This window comes from Schistocerca piceifrons, chromosome 11 (assembly GCF_021461385.2).
Source record: "Schistocerca piceifrons isolate TAMUIC-IGC-003096 chromosome 11, iqSchPice1.1, whole genome shotgun sequence".
In the NCBI taxonomy this organism is placed as follows: Eukaryota; Metazoa; Arthropoda; class Insecta; order Orthoptera; family Acrididae; genus Schistocerca; species Schistocerca piceifrons.
The window spans coordinates 81,600,958-81,624,889 of record NC_060148.1 but is presented as its reverse complement, the minus strand read 5'-3'; the positions used below and the strand labels follow the sequence as shown (position 1 = coordinate 81,624,889).

At 47.1% G+C, this 23,932-nt stretch overlaps 1 non-coding gene across 1 annotated transcript; it reads left to right on the top strand.

The window, feature by feature from the left end:
- The first annotated feature begins 3,029 nt into the window (after nt 1-3,029).
- Nucleotides 3,030-3,104, top strand: Trnat-cgu. The gene has a single exon. It is a non-coding gene; the product is annotated as a tRNA-Thr (tRNA).
- The last annotated feature ends 20,828 nt before the right edge of the window (nt 3,105-23,932 follow it).

Below are 23,932 nucleotides of genomic sequence, written 5' to 3'. Positions count from 1 at the left end.
CCGGGCGTGAGTCGTGCTTGGGTAGCTCAGATGGTAGAGCACTTGCCCGCGTAAGGCAAAGCCCCGAGTTCGAGTCTCGGTCCAGCACACAGTTTTAATCTGCCAGGAAGTTTCATATCAGCGCACACTCGGCTGCAGAGTGAAAAACCTCATTCTGGAAACATCCCCCAGGTTGTGGCTATTCCATGTCTCCGCAATATCCTTTCTTTCAGGAGTGCTACTTCTGCAAGGTTCGCATGAGAGCTTCTGTAAAGTTTGGAAGGTAGGAGACGAGGTACTGGCAGAAGTACAGCTGTGAGTACCGGGCGTGAGTCGTGCTTGGGTAGCTCAGATGGTAGAGCACTTGCCCGCGTAAGGCAAAGGTCCCGAGTTCGAGTCTCGGTGGGGCACACAGTTTTAATCTGCCAGGAAGTTTCATATCAGCGCACACTCGGCTGCAGAGTGAAAAACCTCATTCTGGAAACATCCCCCAGGTTGTGGCTATTCCATGTCTCCGCAATATCCTTTCTTTCAGGAGTGCTACTTCTGCAAGGTTCGCAGGAGAGCTTCTGTAAAGTTTGGAAGGTAGGAGACGAGGTACTGGCAGAAGTACAGCTGTGAGTACCGGGCGTGAGTCGTGCTTGGGTAGCTCAGATGGTAGAGCACTTGCCCGCGTAAGGCAAAGGTCCCGAGTTCGAGTCTCGGTGGGGCACACAGTTTTAATCTGCCAGGAAGTTTCATATCAGCGCACACTCGGCTGCAGAGTGAAAAACCTCATTCTGGAAACATCCCCCAGGTTGTGGCTATTCCATGTCTCCGCAATATCCTTTCTTTCAGGAGTGCTACTTCTGCAAGGTTCGCATGAGAGCTTCTGTAAAGTTTGGAAGGTAGGAGACGAGGTACTGGCAGAAGTACAGCTGTGAGTACCGGGCGTGAGTCGTGCTTGGGTAGCTCAGATGGTAGAGCACTTGCCCGCGTAAGGCAAAGCTCCCGAGTTCGAGTCTCGGTCCAGCACACAGTTTTAATCTGCCAGGAAGTTTCATATCAGCGCACACTCGGCTGCAGAGTGAAAAACCTCATTCTGGAAACATCCCCCAGGTTGTGGCTATTCCATGTCTCCGCAATATCCTTTCTTTCAGGAGTGCTACTTCTGCAAGGTTCGCAGGAGAGCTTCTGTAAAGTTTGGAAGGTAGGAGACGAGGTACTGGCAGAAGTACAGCTGTGAGTACCGGGCGTGAGTCGTGCTTGGGTAGCTCAGATGGTAGAGCACTTGCCCGCGTAAGGCAAAGGTCCCGAGTTCGAGTCTCGGTCCAGCACACAGTTTTAATCTGCCAGGAAGTTTCATATCAGCGCACACTCGGCTGCAGAGTGAAAAACCTCATTCTGGAAACATCCCCCAGGTTGTGGCTATTCCATGTCTCCGCAATATCCTTTCTTTCAGGAGTGCTACTTCTGCAAGGTTCGCATGAGAGCTTCTGTAAAGTTTGGAAGGTAGGAGACGAGGTACTGGCAGAAGTACAGCTGTGAGTACCGGGCGTGAGTCGTGCTTGGGTAGCTCAGATGGTAGAGCACTTGCCCGCGTAAGGCAAAGGTCCCGAGTTCGAGTCTCGGTGGGGCACACAGTTTTAATCTGCCAGGAAGTTTCATATCAGCGCACACTCGGCTGCAGAGTGAAAAACCTCATTCTGGAAACATCCCCCAGGTTGTGGCTATTCCATGTCTCCGCAATATCCTTTCTTTCAGGAGTGCTACTTCTGCAAGGTTCGCATGAGAGCTTCTGTAAAGTTTGGAAGGTAGGAGACGAGATACTGGCAGAAGTAAAGCTGTGAGTACCGGGCGTGAGTCGTGCTTGGGTAGCTCAGTCGGTAGAGCACTTGCCCGCGTAAGGCAAAGGTCCCGAGTTCGAGTCTCGGTCCAGCACACAGTTTTAATCTGCCAGGAAGTTTCATATCAGCGCACACTCGGCTGCAGAGTGAAAAACCTCATTCTGGAAACATCCCCCAGGTTGTGGCTATTCCATGTCTCCGCAATGTCCTTTCTTTCAGGAGTGCTACTTCTGCAAGGTTCGCATGAGAGCTTCTGTAAAGTTTGGAAGGTAGGAGACGAGGTACTGGCAGAAGTACAGCTGTGAGTACCGGGCGTGAGTCGTGCTTGGGTAGCTCAGATGGTAGAGCACTTGCCCGCGTAAGGCAAAGGTCCCGAGTTCGAGTCTCGGTCCAGCACACAGTTTTAATCTGCCAGGAAGTTTCATATCAGCGCACACTCGGCTGCAGAGTGAAAAACCTCATTCTGGAAACATCCCCCAGGTTGTGGCTATTCCATGTCTCCGCAATATCCGTTCTTTCAGGAGTGCTACTTCTGCAAGGTTCGCATGAGAGCTTCTGTAAAGTTTGGAAGGTAGGAGACGAGGTACTGGCAGAAGTACAGCTGTGAGTACCGGGCGTGAGTCGTGCTTGGGTAGCTCAGATGGTAGAGCACTTGCCCGTAAGGCAAAGGTCCCGAGTTCGAGTCTCGGTCCAGCACACAGTTTTAATCTGCCAGGAAGTTTCATATCAGCGCACACTCGGCTGCAGAGTGAAAAACCTCATTCTGGAAACATCCCCCAGGTTGTGGCTATTCCATGTCTCCGCAATGTCCTTTCTTTCAGGAGTGCTACTTCTGCAAGGTTCGCATGAGAGCTTCTGTAAAGTTTGGAAGGTAGGAGACGAGGTACTGGCAGAAGTACAGCTGTGAGTACCGGGCGTGAGTCGTGCTTGGGTAGCTCAGATGGTAGAGCACTTGCCCGTAAGGCAAAGGTCCCGAGTTCGAGTCTCGGTCCAGCACACAGTTTTAATCTGCCAGGAAGTTTCATATCAGCGCACACTCGGCTGCAGAGTGAAAAACCTCATTCTGGAAACATCCCCCAGGTTGTGGCTATTCCATGTCTCCGCAATATCCTTTCTTTCAGGAGTGCTACTTCTGCAAGGTTCGCATGAGAGCTTCTGTAAAGTTTGGAAGGTAGGAGACGAGATACTGGCAGAAGTACAGCTGTGAGTACCGGGCGTGAGTCGTGCTTGGGTAGCTCAGTTGGTAGAGCACTTGCCCGCGTAAGGCAAAGGTCCCGAGTTCGAGTCTCGGTCCAGCACACAGTTTTAATCTGCCAGGAAGTTTCATATCAGCGCACACTCGGCTGCAGAGTGAAAAACCTCATTCTGGAAACATCCCCCAGGTTGTGGCTATTCCATGTCTCCGCAATATCCTTTCTTTCAGGAGTGCTACTTCTGCAAGGTTCGCATGAGAGCTTCTGTAAAGTTTGGAAGGTAGGAGACGAGGTACTGGCAGAAGTACAGCTGTGAGTACCGGGCGTGAGTCGTGCTTGGGTAGCTCAGATGGTAGAGCACTTGCCCGCGTAAGGCAAAGCCCCGAGTTCGAGTCTCGGTCCAGCACACAGTTTTAATCTGCCAGGAAGTTTCATATCAGCGCACACTCGGCTGCAGAGTGAAAAACCTCATTCTGGAAACATCCCCCAGGTTGTGGCTATTCCATGTCTCCGCAATATCCTTTCTTTCAGGAGTGCTACTTCTGCAAGGTTCGCATGAGAGCTTCTGTAAAGTTTGGAAGGTAGGAGACGAGGTACTGGCAGAAGTACAGCTGTGAGTACCGGGCGTGAGTCGTGCTTGGGTAGCTCAGATGGTAGAGCACTTGCCCGCGTAAGGCAAAGGTCCCGAGTTCGAGTCTCGGTGGGGCACACAGTTTTAATCTGCCAGGAAGTTTCATATCAGCGCACACTCGGCTGCAGAGTGAAAAACCTCATTCTGGAAACATCCCCCAGGTTGTGGCTATTCCATGTCTCCGCAATATCCTTTCTTTCAGGAGTGCTACTTCTGCAAGGTTCGCAGGAGAGCTTCTGTAAAGTTTGGAAGGTAGGAGACGAGGTACTGGCAGAAGTACAGCTGTGAGTACCGGGCGTGAGTCGTGCTTGGGTAGCTCAGATGGTAGAGCACTTGCCCGCGTAAGGCAAAGGTCCCGAGTTCGAGTCTCGGTGGGGCACACAGTTTTAATCTGCCAGGAAGTTTCATATCAGCGCACACTCGGCTGCAGAGTGAAAAACCTCATTCTGGAAACATCCCCCAGGTTGTGGCTATTCCATGTCTCCGCAATATCCTTTCTTTCAGGAGTGCTACTTCTGCAAGGTTCGCATGAGAGCTTCTGTAAAGTTTGGAAGGTAGGAGACGAGGTACTGGCAGAAGTACAGCTGTGAGTACCGGGCGTGAGTCGTGCTTGGGTAGCTCAGATGGTAGAGCACTTGCCCGCGTAAGGCAAAGCTCCCGAGTTCGAGTCTCGGTCCAGCACACAGTTTTAATCTGCCAGGAAGTTTCATATCAGCGCACACTCGGCTGCAGAGTGAAAAACCTCATTCTGGAAACATCCCCCAGGTTGTGGCTATTCCATGTCTCCGCAATATCCTTTCTTTCAGGAGTGCTACTTCTGCAAGGTTCGCAGGAGAGCTTCTGTAAAGTTTGGAAGGTACGAGACGAGGTACTGGCAGAAGTACAGCTGTGAGTACCGGGCGTGAGTCGTGCTTGGGTAGCTCAGATGGTAGAGCACTTGCCCGCGTAAGGCAAAGGTCCCGAGTTCGAGTCTCGGTCCAGCACACAGTTTTAATCTGCCAGGAAGTTTCATATCAGCGCACACTCGGCTGCAGAGTGAAAAACCTCATTCTGGAAACATCCCCCAGGTTGTGGCTATTCCATGTCTCCGCAATATCCTTTCTTTCAGGAGTGCTACTTCTGCAAGGTTCGCATGAGAGCTTCTGTAAAGTTTGGAAGGTAGGAGACGAGGTACTGGCAGAAGTACAGCTGTGAGTACCGGGCGTGAGTCGTGCTTGGGTAGCTCAGATGGTAGAGCACTTGCCCGCGTAAGGCAAAGGTCCCGAGTTCGAGTCTCGGTGGGGCACACAGTTTTAATCTGCCAGGAAGTTTCATATCAGCGCACACTCGGCTGCAGAGTGAAAAACCTCATTCTGGAAACATCCCCCAGGTTGTGGCTATTCCATGTCTCCGCAATATCCTTTCTTTCAGGAGTGCTACTTCTGCAAGGTTCGCATGAGAGCTTCTGTAAAGTTTGGAAGGTAGGAGACGAGATACTGGCAGAAGTAAAGCTGTGAGTACCGGGCGTGAGTCGTGCTTGGGTAGCTCAGTCGGTAGAGCACTTGCCCGCGTAAGGCAAAGGTCCCGAGTTCGAGTCTCGGTCCAGCACACAGTTTTAATCTGCCAGGAAGTTTCATATCAGCGCACACTCGGCTGCAGAGTGAAAAACCTCATTCTGGAAACATCCCCCAGGTTGTGGCTATTCCATGTCTCCGCAATGTCCTTTCTTTCAGGAGTGCTACTTCTGCAAGGTTCGCATGAGAGCTTCTGTAAAGTTTGGAAGGTAGGAGACGAGGTACTGGCAGAAGTACAGCTGTGAGTACCGGGCGTGAGTCGTGCTTCGGTAGCTCAGATGGTAGAGCACTTGCCCGCGTAAGGCAAAGGTCCCGAGTTCGAGTCTCGGTCCAGCACACAGTTTTAATCTGCCAGGAAGTTTCATATCAGCGCACACTCGGCTGCAGAGTGAAAAACCTCATTCTGGAAACATCCCCCAGGTTGTGGCTATTCCATGTCTCCGCAATATCCGTTCTTTCAGGAGTGCTACTTCTGCAAGGTTCGCATGAGAGCTTCTGTAAAGTTTGGAAGGTAGGAGACGAGGTACTGGCAGAAGTACAGCTGTGAGTACCGGGCGTGAGTCGTGCTTGGGTAGCTCAGATGGTAGAGCACTTGCCCGTAAGGCAAAGGTCCCGAGTTCGAGTCTCGGTCCAGCACACAGTTTTAATCTGCCAGGAAGTTTCATATCAGCGCACACTCGGCTGCAGAGTGAAAAACCTCATTCTGGAAACATCCCCCAGGTTGTGGCTATTCCATGTCTCCGCAATGTCCTTTGTTTCAGGAGTGCTACTTCTGCAAGGTTCGCATGAGAGCTTCTGTAAAGTTTGGAAGGTAGGAGACGAGGTACTGGCAGAAGTACAGCTGTGAGTACCGGGCGTGAGTCGTGCTTGGGTAGCTCAGATGGTAGAGCACTTGCCCGTAAGGCAAAGGTCCCGAGTTCGAGTCTCGGTCCAGCACACAGTTTTAATCTGCCAGGAAGTTTCATATCAGCGCACACTCGGCTGCAGAGTGAAAAACCTCATTCTGGAAACATCCCCCAGGTTGTGGCTATTCCATGTCTCCGCAATGTCCTTTCTTTCAGGAGTGCTACTTCTGCAAGGTTCGCATGAGAGCTTCTGTAAAGTTTGGAAGGTAGGAGACGAGGTACTGGCAGAAGTACAGCTGTGAGTACCGGGCGTGAGTCGTGCTTGGGTAGCTCAGATGGTAGAGCACTTGCCCGTAAGGCAAAGGTCCCGAGTTCGAGTCTCGGTCCAGCACACAGTTTTAATCTGCCAGGAAGTTTCATATCAGCGCACACTCGGCTGCAGAGTGAAAAACCTCATTCTGGAAACATCCCCCAGGTTGTGGCTATTCCATGTCTCCGCAATGTCCTTTCTTTCAGGAGTGCTACTTCTGCAAGGTTCGCATGAGAGCTTCTGTAAAGTTTGGAAGGTAGGAGACGAGGTACTGGCAGAAGTACAGCTGTGAGTACCGGGCGTGAGTCGTGCTTGGGTAGCTCAGATGGTAGAGCACTTGCCCGCGTAAGGCAAAGGTCCCGAGTTCGAGTCTCGGTGGGGCACACAGTTTTAATCTGCCAGGAAGTTTCATATCAGCGCACACTCGGCTGCAGAGTGAAAAACCTCATTCTGGAAACATCCCCCAGGTTGTGGCTATTCCATGTCTCCGCAATATCCTTTCTTTCAGGAGTGCTACTTCTGCAAGGTTCGCATGAGAGCTTCTGTAAAGTTTGGAAGGTAGGAGACGAGGTACTGGCAGAAGTACAGCTGTGAGTACCGGGCGTGAGTCGTGCTTGGGTAGCTCAGATGGTAGAGCACTTGCCCGCGTAAGGCAAAGGTCCCGAGTTCGAGTCTCGGTCCAGCACACAGTTTTAATCTGCCAGGAAGTTTCATATCAGCGCACACTCGGCTGCAGAGTGAAAAACCTCATTCTGGAAACATCCCCCAGGTTGTGGCTATTCCATGTCTCCGCAATATCCGTTCTTTCAGGAGTGCTACTTCTGCAAGGTTCGCATGAGAGCTTCTGTAAAGTTTGGAAGGTAGGAGACGAGGTACTGGCAGAAGTACAGCTGTGAGTACCGGGCGTGAGTCGTGCTTGGGTAGCTCAGATGGTAGAGCACTTGCCCGTAAGGCAAAGGTCCCGAGTTCGAGTCTCGGTCCAGCACACAGTTTTAATCTGCCAGGAAGTTTCATATCAGCGCACACTCGGCTGCAGAGTGAAAAACCTCATTCTGGAAACATCCCCCAGGTTGTGGCTATTCCATGTCTCCGCAATGTCCTTTGTTTCAGGAGTGCTACTTCTGCAAGGTTCGCATGAGAGCTTCTGTAAAGTTTGGAAGGTAGGAGACGAGGTACTGGCAGAAGTACAGCTGTGAGTACCGGGCGTGAGTCGTGCTTGGGTAGCTCAGATGGTAGAGCACTTGCCCGTAAGGCAAAGGTCCCGAGTTCGAGTCTCGGTCCAGCACACAGTTTTAATCTGCCAGGAAGTTTCATATCAGCGCACACTCGGCTGCAGAGTGAAAAACCTCATTCTGGAAACATCCCCCAGGTTGTGGCTATTCCATGTCTCCGCAATGTCCTTTCTTTCAGGAGTGCTACTTCTGCAAGGTTCGCATGAGAGCTTCTGTAAAGTTTGGAAGGTAGGAGACGAGGTACTGGCAGAAGTACAGCTGTGAGTACCGGGCGTGAGTCGTGCTTGGGTAGCTCAGATGGTAGAGCACTTGCCCGTAAGGCAAAGGTCCCGAGTTCGAGTCTCGGTCCAGCACACAGTTTTAATCTGCCAGGAAGTTTCATATCAGCGCACACTCGGCTGCAGAGTGAAAAACCTCATTCTGGAAACATCCCCCAGGTTGTGGCTATTCCATGTCTCCGCAATGTCCTTTCTTTCAGGAGTGCTACTTCTGCAAGGTTCGCATGAGAGCTTCTGTAAAGTTTGGAAGGTAGGAGACGAGGTACTGGCAGAAGTACAGCTGTGAGTACCGGGCGTGAGTCGTGCTTGGGTAGCTCAGATGGTAGAGCACTTGCCCGCGTAAGGCAAAGGTCCCGAGTTCGAGTCTCGGTGGGGCACACAGTTTTAATCTGCCAGGAAGTTTCATATCAGCGCACACTCGGCTGCAGAGTGAAAAACCTCATTCTGGAAACATCCCCCAGGTTGTGGCTATTCCATGTCTCCGCAATATCCTTTCTTTCAGGAGTGCTACTTCTGCAAGGTTCGCATGAGAGCTTCTGTAAAGTTTGGAAGGTAGGAGACGAGGTACTGGCAGAAGTACAGCTGTGAGTACCGGGCGTGAGTCGTGCTTGGGTAGCTCAGATGGTAGAGCACTTGCCCGCGTAAGGCAAAGGTCCCGAGTTCGAGTCTCGGTCCAGCACACAGTTTTAATCTGCCAGGAAGTTTCATATCAGCGCACACTCGGCTGCAGAGTGAAAAACCTCATTCTGGAAACATCCCCCAGGTTGTGGCTATTCCATGTCTCCGCAATATCCTTTCTTTCAGGAGTGCTAGTTCTGCAAGGTTCGCATGAGAGCTTCTGTAAAGTTTGGAAGGTAGGAGACGAGGTACTGGCAGAAGTACAGCTGTGAGCAGGGGGCGTGAGTCGTGCTTGGGTAGCTCAGATGGTAGAGCACTTGCTCGTGAAAAGCAAAGGTCGCGAGTTCGAGTCTCGGTCCGGCACACAGTTTTAATCTGCCAAGAAGTTTCATATAAGCGCACACTCCACTGCAGAGTGAAATTCTCATTCTGGAAACACTGTATAGTGTTTTATTATCAGCGCCATAAAACAATGAAGTAGCGCGCGCGCACCTGTGTGTGTGTGTGTGTGTGTGTGTGTGTGTGTGTGTGTATGTGTGCGTACGGAGCGCAGCCCCTACAGAGCCGCTTTATTTCGCGGTCTTTTGTCTTCTGGCTTCAGCACTTCCCCCTGCGACTGCTGCCCTTGAAGCGTTCGCCTAGCAACGTCCGCCTAGAGATAAGGAGAGAGAGAGAGAGAGAGAGAGAGAGAGATTCCTAGACACCAGCCAGACGGCCCGCCAGCTATGGCGCAACCGCTAATAGCCGACAACCCGTCTAGGCTAGTCTAGACTAGCCGCTCTTCTCTTTGTCCCGGCCGTAGCAAAAAACCACCGTACACAACTATCTCATACGTCTGCAGTGAGTTGTTGCTACCTCACGTAGCAGTAATCCACACGCCGTTTCGTGTCTGTACTCCTCCAGTGCGCACCACCTCCTGTGACAAGTGCAAACCTAAGACAGTTCTTGGGAGCATTCACGTTATTGTCTCACACTGCTATATCTCACATAGTTTCTGATGTCTCCAGTCACGTATGCGAACCATTCCAAGTACACTACTGACCATTAAAATTGCTACACCAGGAAGATGGCGTGCTACAGACGCGAAATTTAACCGACAGGAAGAAGATGCTGTGATATGCAAATGATTAGCTTTTCAGAGCATTCACACAAGGTTGGCGCCGGTGGCGACACCTACAACGCGCTGACACGAGGAAAGTTTCCAACCGATTTCTCATACACAAACAGCAGTTGACTGGCGTTGCCTGGTGAAACGTTGTTGTGATGCCTCGTGTAAGGAGGAGAAATGCGTACCATCACGTTTCCGACTTTGATAAAGGTCGGATTGTAGCCTATCGTGATTGCGGTTTATAGTATCGCGACATTGCTGCTCGCGTTGGTCGAGATACAGTGACTGTTAGCAGAATATGGAATCGGTGGGTTCAGGAGGGTAATACGGAACCCCGTGCTGGATCCCAACGGCCTCGTATCACTAGCAGTCGAGATGACAGGCATCTTATCCGCACGGCTGTAATGGATCGTGCAGCCACGTCTCGATCCCTGAGTCAACAGATGGGGACGTTTGCAAGACAACAACCATCTGCACGAACAGTTCGACGACGTTTGCAGCAGCACGGACTATCGGCTCGGAGACCGTGGCTGCGGTTAGCCTTGACGCTGCATCACAGACAGGAGCGCCGGCGATGGTGTACTCGACGACGAACCTGGGTGCACGAATGGCAAAACGTCATTTTTTCGGATCAATCCACGTTCTGTTTACAGCATCATGATGGTCGCATCCGTGTTTGGAGACATCGCGGTGAACGCACATTGGAAGCGTGTATTCGTCATCGCCATACTGGCGTATCACCCGGTATGATGCTATGGGGTGCCCTTGGTTACACGTCTCGGTCACCTCTTGTTCGCAATGACGGGTGGACGTTACATTTCAGATGTGTTACGACCCGTGGCTCTACGCTTCATTCGATCCCTGCTAAACCCTACATTTCAGCAGGATAATGCACAACCACACGTTGCAGGTCCTGTACGGACCTTTCTGGATACAGAAAATGTTAGACTGCTGCCCTGGCCAGCACATTCTCCAGATCTCTCACCAATTGAAAACGTCTGGTCAATGGTGGCCGAGCAGCTGGCTCGTCACAATACGCCAGTCACTACTCTTGATGAACTGTGGTATCGTGTTGAAGCTGCACGGGCAGCTGTACCTGTACACGCCATGCGAGCTCTGTTTGAGTCAATGCCCAGGCGTATCAAGGCCGTTATTACGGCCAGAGGTGGTTGTTCTGGGTACTGATTTCTCAGGATCTATGCACCGAAATTGCGTGAAAATGTAATCACATGTCAGTTCTAGTATAATATATTTGTCCAATGAATACCCGTTTATCATCTGCATTTCTTCTTGGTGTAGCAATTTTAGTGGCCAGTAGTGTATTTTATGACAGTGCGTGCAAGTAAGATAACGTCAATAAAATACGATTAATGAGATATTAAATACACACACGAGCTGTCACATAGGCCACCTGATAAAACTTGATGTACAATTTCTTACAGGACGATTCCAGGCTAATCATTTCTATTTATCATCAGAAGTCTCAAAGATAACAGTCATACATCAGCCATGCAATTACAGATAGAATGGACGTGTGCAACGAGAATGATTAAGTCTTTCCTCTATCTTTATTTTAATCAGCGTAATTAATGCACTGTCTATCAATCATAAATGCGTTAAAAAACCACAAGACGGCCGTTGAACCGGAGGTGATATATCGAAGTAAAACTCTTTTTCAAGCTAACCCAGAAAAACAGAATCCACCTTCTGCCAGGCACGTAAGTGTGATTTGCACTGTATCCAGGTTGATACATATGTATAAGAAAGCTTTCATCGCCGACAACTTATTAACTGACATTCACTTATAACAAATTCTACCAACAACGTCGCGTTTTTTGATGAATCTTGAACATGCCATTGCCTGAAAATGGTTAACTTTCATAATACTTTAAGATAACTAAATACGAAAATTCTCTATCCACCAATATGATGTTCCCAGTAATTTTAGTACAGAAGTTGTGCCAATAACGTCACGCTTTCGAGAGCTGCTCGATGTGTTGGTGCTTTGAAATAGTTCATACCTGTAGGATGTAAGGTACAATACAAAAACCACAAAACAAGGGGCTTCGACTGAAAAAAGAAACAAATACAATATGGCGTCTCGCAAGTTTTGCTTCAGACGTCGACGGCGTTCTCGCTTCTTATTGGTTCAACTTTTCGCGGGCCGTTCCCGTGACATCGTAGGACTTATTTTGTGTTTTACACGAGGCAATGCTCCTCAACGTGAAATAACACGAAGTGACGTCACGAAACTCGTACAGCACCCTGTGACCGTCAGTTGCCTAGCGGCGCCTGAAGACGGCTCTAGTAGTATTTTGAAAATGGTTCAAATGGCTCTAGGCACTATGGGACTTAACATCTGAGGTCATCAGGCCCCTAGACTTGGAACTATTTAAACCTAACTAACCTAAGGACATCACACACGTCCATGCCCGAGGCAGGATTCGAACCTGCGACCGTAGCAGCAGCGCGGTTCCGGACTGAAGCGCCTAGAACAGCTCGGCCACAGCGTCCGGCCGTAGTATTTTCCAACAGTGGCACGGTGTTCGACGTCTGTTCAAAATATTCCAGAATTTCGTCCACAACATTTTTTTTCTACCCTTACCTTTTACTTATTGTGCGTTGTCTCCGAAATACTCTCCTCCACAATTGATACACCGCTGCCAACGCCGTTTCCATTTCCGGAAGCAGTCTACGCACGCCTCTTGCTGGATCGCGCGAAGCACTGTCTGCGAATTTTCTATTATCTCATCTGTCGTTGCAAATCTTCGTCCCTTCAACGGGGTTTTCAACTTTGGAATTAAATACATGTCCGCAGGGGCCATGTCTGGAGAGTATGGGGCATGAGGCAGCACAGTGATTTCGTTTCTTGTGCAACAGTAACGCACCAACAGGGATGAATCAGAGGGTGCGTTATCGTGATGGAAGATCCATCAATTGTCTCGCCACATTTCAGGCCGTTTCTTTCTCACATTTTCTCGCCGGCGTCCCGACAGTACTAGCGATTAACAATTTGTCCCTGTGATACGAATTCGTGATGAACTACGCCTAAAAAAATAAATAACTAAATAAATAAATAAATAAATAAATCTGCATGGCTTTGACATTTGACCTGATCTCACGAGCTTTATTTTGGTCTCACTAGGACAACCTTTCCCGACCCAATGTAAAGACTGAACCTTGGTTCCAACACGATAACTGCACACCCAAGTCTGACCACCAGTCATGATTCTAAAAATGGTTCGCCGGCCGCAGTGGTCTAGCGGTTCTAGGCGCTCAGTCCGGAACCACGCGACTGCTACGGTCGCAGGTTCGAATCCTGCCTCGGGCATGGATGTGTGTGATGTCCTTAGGCTAGTTAGGTTTAAGTAGTTCTAAGTTCTAGGGGACTGATGACCACAGATGTTAAGTCCCATAGTGCTCAGAGCCATTTGACCATTTTCTAAAAATGGTTCAAATGGCTCTGAGCACTACGGGACTTAACTTCTGAGGTCATCAGTCCCCTAGAACTGAAAATGGTTCAAATGGCTCTGAGCACTATGGGACTTAACATCTGAGGTCATCAGTCCCCTAGAACTTAGAACTACTTAAACCTAACTAACCTAAGGACATCACACACATCCATGCCCGAGGCAGGATCCGAACGTGCGACCATAGCAGCAGCCCGGTTGCGAACTGAAGCGCCTAGAACCGCTCGGCCACAGCGGCCGGCTGATCGAGGGTCATCTTCAACTTCCGTCCGGCCATTTTTAAACCGTGTGAACCATTTGTAACACCGAGTACGGTTTGATCACTCATCACCGTAGACTTCCTGCATCATTTGGTGTGCCTCCGTGAAGGCTTTCTCGAGTTTCACGGAAAATTTAATGCACACGCGTTCCTCCTTGCCATCTCGAAATTCGCGAACTGTACGACGCAACGTTCTACCCCATACAGCACTGAACAATAACTAACAGACATACGACAATGAAACTTTTTTTTTGGTGTGTAACATTGTTGAAGATCAGTTACACCGGCTTCGCCGGTTTGACGTGTTTTGGTGCGCTGTTTTTAGTTTGACTGTGGTGGCACCGTTTATTCAAACTTTTGGGGACAGGATAGTGACTTTTCGAACTCAGAAGTTCGCCAATGCGCCGCCTAGGTGGGGTTCTGTGCCTCATTGGGTTGAGGCTTTTGTTTTTTTCCTTTATGCGTTTTCTAGCGTTGTTGTCACTAGGTCAGTATTCCTATGCTGTCTTGGTTTGTTAAGATTACTTATTTAGAGGTCCTAAACTTCTATGTTTGTGGATAGCCTATTTTACTTGACTGCACATTTATCCTACATCTTACTGATCTAACATGGTTTTTGGTTAGCCTATTCTACTTGGTACACCATGAAATTTATTATTCATCTCACTGATCTAATATGGTTTTTGGTTAGCCTATTATAATTGGTTTTTCGCCATGCCATGAATTTATCCTACATCTTTTCTTTGAAATGCTCCTGACTCTGCATATGGAGTGATTTACTTCTTCTCCTCTTCTATACATTCCTAAGCTGTCTTGGTTTGTTAAGATTACTTATTTAGAGGTCCTAAACTTCTATGTTTGTGGATAGCCTATTTTACTTGACTGCACACCATGAATTTATCCTACATCTTACTGATCTAACATGGTTTCTGGTTAGCCTTTTCTACTTGGTACACCATGAAATTTATCTTACATCTCACTGATCTAATAGGGGTTTTGGTTAGCCTATTCCAATTGGTTTTTCGCCATGCCATGAATTTATCCTACATCTTTTCTTTGAAATGCTCCTGATTCTGCATATGGAGTGATTTACTTCTTCTCCTCTTCTATATATTCCTAAGCTGTCTTGGTTTGTTAAGATTACTTATTTAGAGGTCCTAAACTTCTATGTTTGTGGATAGCCTATTTTACTTGACTGCACACCATGAATTTATCCTACATCTTACTGATCTAACATGGTTTCTGGTTAGCCTTTTCTACTTGGTACACCATGAAATTTATCTTACATCTCACTGATCTAATAGGGGTTTTGGTTAGCCTATTCCAATTGGTTTTTCGCCATGCCATGAATTTATCCTACATCTTTTCTTTGAAATGCTCCTGATTCTGCATATGGAGTGATTTACTTCTTCTCCTCTTCTATACATTCCTAAGCTGTCTTGGTTTGTTAAGATTACTTATTTAGAGGTCCTAAACTTCTATGTTTGTGGATAGCCTATTTTACTTGACTGCACACCATGAATTTATCCTACATCTTACTGATCTAACATGGTTTCTGGTTAGCCTTTTCTACTTGGTACACCATGAAATTTATCTTACATCTCACTGATCTAATATGGTTTTTGGTTAGCCTATTATAATTGGTTTTTCGCCATGCCATGAATTTATCCTACATCTTTTCTTTGAAATGCTCCTGATTCTGCATATGGAGTGATTTACTTCTTCTCCTCTTCTATACATTCCTAAGCTGTCTTGGTTTGTTAAGATTACTTATTTAGAGGTCCTAAACTTCTATGTTTGTGGATAGCCTATTTTACTTGACTGCACACCATGAATTTATCCTACATCTTACTGATCTAACATGGTTTCTGGTTAGCCTTTTCTACTTGGTACACCATGAAATTTATCTTACATCTCACTGATCTAATAGGGGTTTTGGTTAGCCTATTCCAATTGGTTTTTCGCCATGCCATGAATTTATCCTACATCTTTTCTTTGAAATGCTCCTGATTCTGCATATGGAGTGATTTACTTCTTCTCCTCTTCTATACATTCCTAAGCTGTCTTGGTTTGTTAAGATTACTTATTTAGAGGTCCTAAACTTCTATGTTTGTGGATAGCCTATTTTACTTGACTGCACACCATGAATTTATCCTACATCTTACTGATCTAACATGGTTTCTGGTTAGCCTTTTCTACTTGGTACACCATGAAATTTATCTTACATCTCACTGATCTAATAGGGGTTTTGGTTAGCCTATTCCAATTGGTTTTTCGCCATGCCATGAATTTATCCTATATCTTTTCTTTGAAATGCTCCTGATTCTGCATATGGAGTGATTTACTTCTTCTCCTCTTCTATACATTCCTAAGCTGTCTTGGTTTGTTAAGATTACTTATTTAGAGGTCCTAAACTTCTATGTTTGTGGATAGCCTATTTTACTTGACTGCACACCATGAATTTATCCTACATCTTACTGATCTAACATGGTTTCTGGTTAGCCTTTTCTACTTGGTACACCATGAAATTTATCTTACATCTCACTGATCTAATAGGGGTTTTGGTTAGCCTATTCCAATTGGTTTTTCGCCATGCCATGAATTTATCCTATATCTTTTCTTTGAAATGCTCCTGATTCTGCATATGGAGTGATTTACTTCTTCTCCTCTTCTATACATTCCTAAGCTGTCTTGGTTTGTTAAGATTACTTATTTAGAGGTCCTAAACTTCTATGTTTGTGGATAGCCTATTTTACTTGACTGCACACCATGAATTTATCCTACATCTTACTGATCTAACATGGTTTCTGGTTAGCCTTTTCTACTTGGTACACCATGAAATTTATCTTACATCTCACTGATCTAATAGGGGTTTTGGTTAGCCTATTCCAATTGGTTTTTCGACCTGCCATGAATTTATCCTACATGTTACTGATCTGATATGGTTTTTAGTAAGCCTATTTTTACTTATGGACCGTCTGACAGCAACTGAATAAGACACAATTTTAGTGTCATACGCGTTTCGCCTTTACTTTCTGTAAGGCATCATCAGTGGCCTGGAAGATGTACATATGGGTGTTGTGTGATTTCCTTAGGTTAGTTAGGTTCCAGTAGTTCTAAGTTCTAGGGGACTGATGACCACAGATGTTAAGTTCCATAGTGCTCAGAGCCATTTGAACCAATATGTACATATGTTTGCTATTTAATTTACATTTTTGTCACTACCTATAGGTTATAAACAGTTCTGGTGGTTGGTATTTCCTATTAAGCAGTAATGTTTTGAACTGTACTTACAGGTTACGTGAACAATTTCTTACATATTACGCTCCTGTTGCATTTTTGGTGTTGTTCTTCTTCTTATGAATGCCAATTTGCGGATTTTTTCCCCACATTCCACAGCACTATGAACTGAGCGCTTGTTTCAATGTAATATTTTGGTTTCTGTTGCCGACTGTCAAATGGTTTTGCAAAAGATCGAATGCTATTGCAAAAACTTTCGAGTGTAATTACTGAAGTATCTGTGATCTGTTCGTGTATGCATTTGTGTGTGTGTGTGTGTGTGTGTGTGTGTGTGTGTGTGTGTGTGTGTGTGTGTGTGTGTGTGTGTATGTATGTGTATTTTGGTGTGAGGAAGACAGGACTATAAAAGTTGAAGATGTCTATTCTAATTGGTTTATCACCATGAGTTTGTTCTACATCCTGCTGATCTAGTATGGGGGTAGTACTTAGCCTATCCTAGAAGGTGATTTTCTAAGGGAGTTTGGTTTCTTCTGCTGGTGTGCACGAATCTAGATTGCTGGCTCTGTGATGCTTCGTGGAACTCTTTGTTTGTGCCATGTTCTCGGTTGGATTGCTCCGATGTTTTGTAGGTGTCTGCTGTTGTCTCTGTATATATCTAGCTTTTTATAGACAGTTGTGGGTAGCTTTCTTATTGTTGTTTCGACAGTGTCCATCTCCAGGGCTTCATGGAGGGTTGTAGTTTTGGTCCATAGAGGAGCGTCTAGGATGCATTGAACGACTTTGTTCGGCATTGTCTGCAATTCATACCTTTTGGTCTTGCTAGCTGTTTCCCATAATGTGCAACCGTAAGTCATGGTGGAGAAACATACAGTTTAAACTCAGGCGTGTGCAGGGGTGCCAATCGCATTTCGCTCCTACATACTATTGACGTGAAGTCATGAACGTCCCGGAATTTTTTTTTGAACTGACCTCGTAGGTCGCCTGCCATTTACGCGCGGGCCTATGGCTTGAGTGGGCGTCGCTTTGAGGCTCAGAGGTGAGTGACTCGGCGGAGTTGGCAGCTGGCAGCTGGGTGCGGCTGCGCCACGATGATTAATGACTCCGGCTGATGACCCCGCGACCGCAAACGCGGCCAGTACAGCCATTTATACAGCTAGTCCGACTGCTCACCGCAGGCAACTCCGAAACCTACATGCAGTCCAGCACAGCAACTGTGGCAAAGTCGCACTATTGTACATTATACACTACTGGCCATTAAAATTGCTACACCATGAGAAATTTAACCGACGGGAAGAAGATGCTGTGATATGCAAATCATTAGCTTTCCAGAGCATTCACACAAGATTGGCGCCGGTGGCGACACCTACAACGTGCTGACTTGCGGAAAGTTTCCAACCGATTTATCATACACAAACGGCAGTTGACCGGCGTTGCCTGGTGAAACGTTGTTGTGATGGCTCGTGTAAGGAGGAGAAATGCGTACCATCACGTTTCCGACTTTGATAAAATCGGATAGTAGCCAATCGCGATTGCGGTTTATCGTATCGCGACATTGCTACTTGCGTTGGTCGTGATCCAATGTCTGTTAGCAGCATATACGCCGTGCTGGATCCCAACGGCCTTGTATCAGTAGCAGTCGAGATGACAGGCATCTTATCCGCATGGCTGTAACGGATCGTGCAGCCACGTCTCGATCCCTGAGTCCATAGATGGGGACGTTTGCAAGACAACAACCATCTGCACCAACAGTTCGACGTCGTTTGCAGCAGCACGGACTATCAGCTCTGAGACCGTGGCTGCGGTTACCCTTGACGTTGCGTCACAGACAGGAGCGCCTGCGGTGGTGTACTCGTCGACGAACCTGGGTGCAAGAATGGCAAAACGTCATTTTTTCGGATGAATCCAGGTTCTGTTTACAGCATCATGATGGTCGCATCCGCGTTTGGCGACATCGCAGTGAACGCACACTGGAAGCGTGTATTCGTCATCGCCATACTGGCGTATCACCCAGCGTGATGCAATGGGGTGTCATTGGTTACACGTCTCGGTCACCTCTTGTTCGCATTGACGGCACTTTGAACAGTGGACGTTACGTTTCAGTTGTGTTACGACCCGAGGCTCTACCCTTCATTCGGTCCCTGCGAGACCTTACATTTCAGCAGGGTAATGCACGACCGCACGTTGCAGGTCCTGTACGGGCCTTTCTGGACACAGAAAATGTTCGACAGCTGCCCTGGCCAGCACATTCTCCAGATCTCTCACCGACTGAAAACGTCTGATCAATGGTGGCCGAGCAATTGGCTCGTCACAATACGCCAGTCGCTACTCTTGATGGACTGTGGTATCGTGTTGAAGCTGTGCCTGTACACGCCATCCGAGCTCTGTTTGACTCAATGCCCAGGCGTATCGAGGCCGTTATTACGCTCAGAGGTGGTTGTTCTGGGTACTGATTTCTCAGGATCTATGCACCCAAATTGTGTGAAAATGTAATCACATGTCAGTTCTCGTATAATATATTTGTCCAATGAATACCCGTTTATCATCTGCATTTCTTCTTGGTGTAGCAATTTCAATGGCAAGTAGTGTAGTATGAGCATGTATTGTTGGGTTGGGCGACGAAGCGCACTTTCATTTGGATGGGTTCGTCAGTAAACAAAATTGGCGCATTTGGAGGACTGAGAATCCGTATTTCGCGATCGAGAAGTCTCTTAACCCACAGGGGCTGACTGTGTGGTGTGCAGTGTCCAATCGCGGAACAATCGGTGCTACAATCTCAATGGTACGGTGACTACTGAAGGATACGTGAAGGTTTTGGAAGACGATTTCATCGCCATTATCGACAATAACCCTGATTTCGGCAAGATGAGGTTGTTCACAAGACGGAGCTCGACCCCATCTATGTGCTGGAAGAGCACATCACGGACCGCATTCTGGCTCTGGGGTTCCCAGACGCCGCTGGCATGGGCTTCGATTAGCCGCCATATTCTCCCGATCTGAACACATGCGATTCCTTTTTGTGGGGCTATATTAAATACAAGGTGTACAGCAGTAGCCCCAAAACCGGCTCTGAGCGCTATGGGGCTTAACATCTATGGTCATCAGTCCCCTAGAACTTAGAACTACTTAAACCTAACTAACCTAAGGACATCACACTACACCCAGCCTTCACGAGACAGAGAAAAATCCCTGACCCCGCCGGGAATCGAACCCGGGAACCCGAGCGTGGGAAGCGAGAACGCTACCGCACGACCACGAGATGCGGGCAGCCCCAAAACCATTGCTGAGCTGAAGATAGCCATTCTGGAGGTCATCAACAGCATCGATGTTCCGACACTTTAGCGGGTCATGGAGAATTTCGTTAGTCATCTGCACCACATCATCGCGAAAGATGGCAGGCATATGGAAGTGTCATAACCTAAATTCGAATAGATGTAGTGACGTTTACATGCTGAATAAAGTGTGTGCACGCCGAAGGTTGTATCTAATTTACTTTTATTTCATATAGTTCAATAACTGTCACCATGTACGTTTGTACATAAGAACTTCTTTTACTGTAATACAGTGGAAATTGCAAGCATGTTAATATGGCACTTTTGTAACTAATGTTAGCAGTATATTCTTTGCTGCCAAAAAAACCCACACATACGTATTTTCTTTGCTGCCCAACACACACACACACACACACACGCACACAAAATCTGAGGCTACTGATTGTGAAAAAAAGTATATGCGTAATTGGGGAAAAGATTCATTACATCTGCATGATTACTCTGTAATTCATAATTAAGTGCCTGACAGAGGGTGCACACTATTTCTCTACCGCCCCACGCTGAAATAGCAAGCGGGGAAAACGAATCCTTAAATCTTTCCATGAGGGCTCTGATTTCTCTTATTTAACTCTGATGTTCGTTTCTCGCCTATGCAGGTGAGTGCGAACAAAATACGGGGAGTTCAAAAACACTCTTCGCAGTGCCATATGATTGTTCGCCTGCCTGGGTTACTTCCCTTCAAGTGGACTCTCCCAACATTCCACTGTTTCGTTTATCTCAGCCAGCGTCAGTAGTATCGTTGGTGTGTGTCGTTACGAGTTGACGTGGACGTTCAAGTTCGGTTCCATTGTTCGTTTGTTTCGTTTTTGTCGGTGTTAAAATGCTAAGCATTGAAGAACGTGTGTTTTTAGTCGAACAAGTGTTCAAAGCTGGCGGTAAAGACACAGTTTCAGTTCGTCAAACATTTAATTCAGTTTTCCCAGAGGCAACATTCCCACGTCGCGATACTGAGCGAGATTTGATTAACAAATTTCACAGTACAAGTTCAGTTACAGCTGCACCGAGAATTGGTCGTCCTAGCGTTTTGTCTGAGGATAAACCACTCGATATTTCCGATAAAACGTCCATCAGTCCGAACAAGTCAGTAAGAAAACTCGCCCACGAAATCGATGCAGCTGTAAGGAAAAAATAAGAGCTTTTCCCATACAAAGTGACAGTCTACATCTACATGGATACTCTGCAAATCACATTTAAGTGTCTGGCAGAGGGTTCATCGAACCACCTTCACAGTTCTCTATTATTCCAATCTCGTATAGCGCGCGGAAACAATGAACACCTATATCTTTCCGTACGAGCTCTGATTTCCCTGGTCGTTCCGCCCTATGTAAGTCGGCGTCAACAAAATATTTTCGCATTCGGAGGAGAAAATTAGTGATTGGAATTTCGTGAGAAGAGTCCATCGCAACGAAAAACGCCTTTCTTTTAATGATTTCCAGCCCAAATCTTGTATCATTTCTGTCGTGCAAGAACTGAAAAATACTGATCATGGCAAGAGACTGCATTATTGTTAATGTTTCAAAAATTTCACTCGACAAAATGGAACGGAAATTCTTAATGAAACGTTTTTCACTGATGGTGGTTTCATTTGTCCGGGTACATGAGCACGCAAAATTCTCGTATGTGGGGTACAGCAAATCCATTGTGTATTCATGACGAACCACTTCATTCTGTGAAAATAGTTTGGATTGCAGTTTCTAGACGTCGGATTGTGGGTCCCATATTTTTGAACGAAACTTCAAACGCACAACGATACTGCAGTGATATTCTGTAACCATTCATAGGAGAACTTGTGTTAAGTGAAATACTGAACGGTTATTTTCCACAAGATGGTGCAACCGTGCATATATATATATATATATATATATATATATATATATATATATATATATATGTGTGTGTGTGTGTGTGTGTGTGTGTGTGTGTGTGTGTGTGTCAGTACAATCTAACTTCTGCACCATTTCAGTGCAGTAATGTGTGTTCATTGTAAATAATTATTATAGTAGTTGTATTACACGTTTGTTAGCTTATAAATAAATAAGTAAAACTTTTTTATTTTAAATTCAGTGCATTAGTATTTCTAAAATGACTCTTTCATATAATGTTCATTAAAAAATGACGACCATACCACTTGGGACCAGTGGAATGGTACATTAGCTTATTTGAGTTGTAAATACTTGTCATGTATTGATGATTTTCTGACATGTTCTACAACCTTGGGGACCTTCTCACTACGGATCAATTGGAATGAAAGTAAATCTGATCTAATCTAAACAGCTCGCGTTTCAATGTCACTGTTTGCTGATGTTTTTGGTGATCGCTTAATTTCACAGGGACTTCGGCCTCCACGAACGCCTGACATAACACCACCTGACTTTTTCTTCTGGGGTGCATCGATGAATTGAAAACTGCAATATCCGCTTTCACTACTTCTGTTACAGAAGAATTGTTACAGCTTGTGAAACTTCCTGGCAGATTAAAACTGTGTGCCGGACCGAGACTCGAACTCGGGACCTTTGCCTTTCGCGGGCAAGTGCTCTACCAACTGAGCTACCCAAGCACGACTCACGCCCGGTACTCACAGCTTTACTTCTGCCAGTACATCGTCTCCTACCTTCCAAACTTTACAGAAGCTCTCCTGCGAACCTTGCAAAGCCAGCACTCCTGAAAGAAACGATATTGCGGGGACATGGCTTAGCCACAGCCTGGGGGATGTTTCCAGAATGAGATTTTCACTCTGCAGCGGAGTGTGCGCTGATATGAAACTTCCTGGCAGATTAAAACTGTGTGCCCGACCGAGACTCGAACTCGGGACCTTTGCCTTTCGCGGGCAAGTGCTCTACCAACTGAGCTACCGAAGCACAACTCACGCCCGGTACTCACAGCTTTACTTCTGCCAGTACATCGTCTCCTACCTTCCAAACTTTACAGAAGCTCTCCTGCGAACCTTGCAGAACTAGCACTCCTGAAAGAAAGGATATTGCGGAGACATGGCTTAGCCACAGCCTGGGGGATGTTTCCAGAATGAGATTTTCACTCTGCAGCGGAGTGTGCGCTGATATGATACTTCCTGGCAGAGTAAAACTGTGTGCCCGACCGAGACTCGAACTCGGGACCTTTGCCTTTCGCGGGCAAGGGCTCTACCAACTGAGCTACCGAAGCACAACTCACGCCCCGTACTCACAGCTTTACTTCTGCCAGTACATCGTCTCCTACCTTCCAAACTTTACAGAAGCTCTCCTGCGAACCTTGCAAAGCCAGCACTCCTGAAAGAAACGATATTGCGGGGACATGGCTTAGCCACAGCCTGGGGGATGTTTCCAGAATGAGATTTTCACTCTGCAGCGGAGTGTGCGCTGATATGAAACTTCCTGGCAGATTAAAACTGTGTGCCCGACCGAGACTCGAACTCGGGACCTTTGCCTTTCGCGGGCAAGTGCTCTACCAACTGAGCTACCGAAGCACAACTCACGCCCGGTACTCACAGCTTTACTTCTGCCAGTACATCGTCTCCTACCTTCCAAACTTTACAGAAGCTCTCCTGCGAACCTTGCAGAACTAGCACTCCTGAAAGAAAGGATATTGCGGAGACATGGCTTAGCCACAGCCTGGGGGATGTTTCCAGAATGAGATTTTCACTCTGCAGCGGAGTGTGCGCTGATATGATACTTCCTGGCAGAGTAAAACTGTGTGCCCGACCGAGACTCGAACTCGGGACCTTTGCCTTTCGCGGGCAAGTGCTCTACCAACTGAGCTACCGAAGCACAACTCACGCCCGGTACTCACAGCTTTACTTCTGCCAGTACATCGTCTCCTACCTTCCAAACTTTACAGAAGCTCTCCTGCGAACCTTGCAGAACTAGCACTCCTGAAAGAAAGGATATTGCGGAGACATGGCTTAGCCACAGCCTGGGGGATGTTTCCAGAATGAGATTTTCACTCTGCAGCGGAGTGTGCGCTGATATGATACTTCCTGGCAGAGTAAAACTGTGTGCCGGACCGAGACTCGAACTCGGGACCTTTGCCATTCGCGGGCAAAGGCAAAGGTCCCGATTTCGAGTCTC